Source organism: Pyxicephalus adspersus, chromosome 5 (assembly GCF_032062135.1).
Source record: "Pyxicephalus adspersus chromosome 5, UCB_Pads_2.0, whole genome shotgun sequence".
In the NCBI taxonomy this organism is placed as follows: Eukaryota; Metazoa; Chordata; class Amphibia; order Anura; family Pyxicephalidae; genus Pyxicephalus; species Pyxicephalus adspersus.
Genome location: NC_092862.1, coordinates 64,493,042 through 64,498,584, shown reverse-complemented (window position 1 = coordinate 64,498,584; position 5,543 = coordinate 64,493,042). Strand labels below are relative to the sequence as shown.

At 37.6% G+C, this 5,543-nt stretch overlaps 1 pseudogene; it reads right to left on the bottom strand.

Annotated features, from left to right (window-relative positions):
• Positions 1 to 3,663: 3,663 nt before the first annotated feature.
• LOC140332011 (mas-related G-protein coupled receptor member H-like) lies at positions 3,664 to 5,173 on the bottom strand (annotated as a pseudogene).
• Between the last annotated feature and the right edge of the window lie 370 nt (positions 5,174 to 5,543).

Here is a 5,543-nt window from a genome sequence, read left to right as displayed (position 1 = left end):
TGGGCCCTGAGGGACCAATCACAGGGAAGAAAGTGGGGGAGGAAGAAACATTGTTGAGAAAGATTTGGAACAAATGATCAGATAAATAAGAAGTAGACCAAGAAAAGGGCATCAAATACTGATACTAAGTGCAAAAGCACTAAAAGGGCTAAAGGAGGAGGAGTTAAATGTCCATGGGGTGAATGGGATTAAGTAGATTGATTTATCTCTTTTAAATATGTTATTATTTTCATGTCACTAGCTGTCCCTCAGTCAGGCTCACAATCTAATGTCCCTACCTCAGTCACATGTTAATGTCTTTATGTATGTTGATCTTTAAAACAGTCTAAAGCTGCGTACACACCTGCAATTTTTCTCGTTGGAAAGGATCTTTCACGATCCTTTCCAACGAGAAAAGACTGCACGATGCATGAACGATGCTGTACATACAGCACCGTTCATGCTCTATGGAGAGGGGAGGGGGAGAGCGACGGAGCGGCACCCTGCTGTGCGCTCTCCCCCTTCCCTTTCATTAGGATCGGTCGTCGTCCATCGTCCATGGATCCGCCAGGACGGTCGTCGGACGATGGACGACGACCGACTGTACACACGGCAGATTTTCGCCCGATAATTGGCTGATACCGATTATCGGGCGAGAAAAATTTGCCGTGTGTACGCAGCTTAAGTCAATTGTGGGAAGAGTACTAAGTATGTGTTTTTGGAATGTTGGAGGAAACTGGAGTACCCGGAGGAAACCCAAGCAGACACGGGGAGAACCTGCAAATTCCATGCTGATAGTGAGATTCACCTAGCGCTGTAAAGGCCAGAGTGCTAATCTCTGAGCCACCACGCTGTTGATTTTATCTTTAAAGTGTGTGATGATAGAGATTATAGTTGTAGGAGGAGAAGTGTAGAGATTTGGTGGGAGTCAAATGTGGCAGGGAGGCGGCATTGGTTAGATGCTTGTAAAGATATGTATTTAAAGAAGTAATTTTAATTGGCAACAGTTTGGAAAGTGTTATAGTGATGGAGTATAGTCTCATAATTAAGGAAACCACTACTGTGCCAGATTTCCTCTACTTGCATTCAACTATACAAACAGATTTTGTGTTTACATCTTGTGTAAATGTTGTTAGTGGGAAGGGGAAGTGGAGGGTGAAAGGGACAAGTTTATCAGGAACCAAAGATTTAATGTGTTTTTTGGGAGGCAGTGTGGTCCAGAGAGACTTTGCAGAATATAGGAGTTAGTTAAGCAAGCAAGAATAAAGTGTGGTTAAGGTAAGGGACATTTCTCTGCCATCAACCTGACCTGGGAAGGGGGTAAGGGAGGGCAAGATGTAGAAAGGCTGAACATAAGAAGGCTGTGCACAGGAAGGAGATATGAGTTGTGGATTAGGGTGAGATAACAAATTAACAGATACATATACTGAGATATATATAATGAGATATACAAAGAAACAGGGCCAGTTTATGTTACTCAAGGTGTGCCGGGCAGTATGTGTTATGTGTTAACTCAAATGAGCTAGAGATAAGAAAAAACTTGGCTGAATGGAGGCACATAGTTGCTAGGATCATCAAGCAATTGTGAAGCCACCAAGGATGTGAATTGAAAAGTTTTGGGAAAGATTGTGTTGCAGCTAAGAGGCAGTTTTCCAAAAATTTGGCCTGGGGGCTGATAAATAAAGAGAAGAATGGTGAGAGAGGGGTAGGAGGACACTTATTTGACATTCAACATCTATGGCTATATAAATGACTACCCAGCCAAAAATGACTGCATGCCTAACTAAATAAATGTAAGATATAGAAGTGCCTAACAGAAAAAAAATTTCTCCAGGAATATCTAGGTGATGTAAACAGTGAAAGATTACTAGCTCTCGCTTTTAGGTTTGATGACCAGACAGGCCCATAATACTATGCATAAATGGGCATCATAACTGTTATTTGAAGAGGAACTATAGCTAAAAATTACAAAAAAATGTGAACAAATGAAAAACATAGGCCTGAACAGAATGAATGTATATAGTTGAAAAAAAGGGAGAAAGGGACTGAATTCCTCCAACACTAGTTCTTCATAAGTTTAAAGCCAGCTCCATATATTTAAAGTGAAATGAAGAGAAATAGGCAACTTTGTGGCATAAAATTAAATACGTTTTATTTGGATTTAAATAGCATCCAATATACAGAGAGATATTTATAATATCAAGTCATTGTACGTACAATATGGTCTTAGGCCATCATGTTTACAAATGTTAGACGAACACTGTTGTCTCAACGCGTTTCGCCGATAGGCTTCCTCAGTGACTTTCTAAGCGACCTAATTAGCAGAGGATCACTAATGATGATTGCTGTTCTAAAATAAAAAAAGGGCGGTGAACACACAGGATACTTAATCTCAATGGATGTGTCAGATTATATGGAAAAAGGAGGCACTAAAAGGGTATACCCAAATGGTTGAACAGTTCAATTTGTTGTTATATAAGTTCACACACGATACATATCAGGTTTTGGCTACAAATAGGTTGTATTAGTCATTCAGCTATTGTCAGGAAAAATGAGAAGAGCTGGTAACTGGTAGCATGGATGGACAGAGATGGCTCTGGTATCTGGTAGCATAGATAATGAAATGAATGTATAGATTGCAAATACCTATCAGCACAACAGCTATTCTAGAAAAATTCTGGTTATGTACACAATTACATAACAAAGTATGGGCTTATTTTTTATTTATTTAATTAATTCAAATAAATAAATAAAAATGTATATTTGTGGTTTACATCTGACATTATTTGTGAAGTATTTTGATAGAAGTGTTACACATTGCTGATCCCTGTTTGATCTAAAACTGATCCCAAACATATTACAAATATCTGTGTAGACTAATTCTTTGGGCTCATTTACACCGCAAAGCACACAGTACTGGAAATGATTCATGTTTGTGGGTTTCAGCATGTTCTGTGTTAGGAAGCTCCCCAAAAAACTACAGACCAGGCATAAGCTGTGCTCAGTTTTATTTAAAAAAATAAAATATGAACTGTGAACATGTGATCCAAATATTTATACACAATAACAGGTTTACAGTTACAGGGTACTGCAGATGTCATAGGTAAGGATACACAAATCAGCTACCATATACCATAGCTTATCTTCATCCACAGTTTACAGTGTAATACTGAACTAGTGCTTTATGTGCAATAAATGTAAGATGATAGAAGGATTCTGGTGGAACCCTTCCAGTATATGTAAAGGAAACTAGGTGTAAAAACACAGTTAAAAGACACCAAGCCCTTAAACAATATTTTGTCTCTATGAAAATAACAATCAGTTTAGTAGTAAAGGAATGGTTTAGGTAGTGTGTGTGAGCCTAGCTTTTGCAGTGCTTTACCCAGCTACAAAAGTTCACTTTAAGCACTGGGATTCCAACAACCAATGAGAATGTTAAGGAATGTATTGTATGGCAGGTAATATCATTATCATTTCCAGTCATTACCTTTCTCAGAAAATTAGGATTCCTATTCTGAATTTCTTGAGTGAATTATACCCTGTTAAACCAGGGGGTTGTGGGTTTGGTTTACCCCTAAATACAATTTAGGAGGCAACTGTAAGGATAGTTTTGCTTGATGTACTACCGTGTTTCCCCGATGATAAGGCAGGGCCATCAAATAAGACAGCCCCCCCTTTTCATGTTAAAATGAAAAATAAGCCCCCCCCCGCAAATAAGCCACCCAAAAAAAATAATTAAAATATTATACTCACCCGATACCCGATCCTGCGTGTGTCTGGCTGCAGCGTCTCTCTTCTCTCCTCTGCCAGCATCGTGTTTTCTCCTGTCTGTAAAGCAAAGCGAAAGAAGCCGGCACAGCGCCACCTGCTGTTCCCCTGTCCTAACTGCCGTGCAATAGAAAAAAAGCACAGCGTAATCAGAAGGGGAATTTGAATGACAGAGTGATCAGAAGGAGAGTTTGAATGACACAAGATGATCAGAAAGGGAATTTGAAAGGCACAGAGTGATCAGAAAGGGAATTTGAATTGCACATGAGTGATCAGAAGGGGACAATGATTGGCACAGATTGATCAGAAGTGGACATGAATGGCTGTAGTCTTCTTCATGGGTAAATAAGGCATCCCCCTGAAAATAAGCCCTAGAGCATATTTTGGCCTTCAAAAAAAAATAAGACAGTGTCTTATCATCGGGGAAACAGGGTAGTTGATTTGTTGTCCTTTAAGTCAATCTTCTCCTCATCATCCTTATCCCTAAAGGCTCTTTGGAGGGCTTCCTGGATAGAATTAGAACTTTTTTGTTTCCTTTTCCAGCCTACAATATAGTAAATGTAGGGGTTGACAGTGGACTTAAGTACTGTTGCAAACACCATTGAAAAGAATACACTTCCAGTATCTATATCCTTTAGTAATAATTTGAAGTACATTACAAACCACAAGAAATAAAAAGGAAATGATAAGATGAATACAAAAACCTCAGTAATGATGATGATAAACAGTTTAGGTGTGTACTGATGCTTAATTGTCCTCTTTACTTTGATAAGCAAGGTGAAACTAGAAATAATCATGATTGGTAGGCAAATACCAAAAGCTAACACAAAGACTATAATTTGAACTGCTGAACATTGCAAGGATTGTTTCTCGAAAACTTCTGTTGTACATACGAGGTTCTCAAGGAGACTTTCAAAACAGCCAAGCACCCAAAGAACTGTACACATAACAGCAGACAGGTTTGCAGGGCGATGACCTTGATACCAAAGGGGAAACAGGACAGAACTACATCTTTCAATGACAGCTGACAGCTGTAAGGATAAACATTCCTAAATACTGAGTGGCATCATAAAATATTTCTGCAAATAAATATAACTGTTCCTGTCCTATAAATTGAGGATTTGTACCAACTAGTGTATTTATAAAAATCATCAAAATAATCATAGTAAATACAATAAACAGGGCATCAGCTACAGACAGATTCATAATATAAACTGTGTATTTGTTTCTCTTGATCTTGAAGCATAGGTACCAAAACACAATAACATTTCCAATAAGGCCAAAAATACAAAGACCTAGAGCTACAGCAGCCGCTATAGTGAAATGTATGTGTGAATATTCCGTATAGCCACTGGACAGTCCATCAAGGGTATTATTCAAGCTTGTTGTATTCATGTTTTCTTTGATATTGGTATATATGGTCCAAATAAAATATTCAAATGTGTCTTCTTCATCCACCTGTATTAAAGGTTATACAAGAAACAATTAGCAGAAGTAAAACGTGATAGGCAGATAGAATAATTGTACATATAAATTGTATATGATTTAAACAAAAAAAGTAAATTGATAAAAGGATTTGCATTTCTTATTTAATTAATGAATTGATTAATATTCTTCCAAATTAGGTTAGAACAATGATAAAGTGGATCTGCAGTTCATAACAACCTGAAAATATTTTTTTTATTCTTGATGAGCAGGTTTGGTAATTATGTAAAAACCTAACACATTGCAGTAGAAAATAGCATATTTATTGCATAAATCAAATTTTTTTTTTCTTGTTTGAAAATGATAAACAA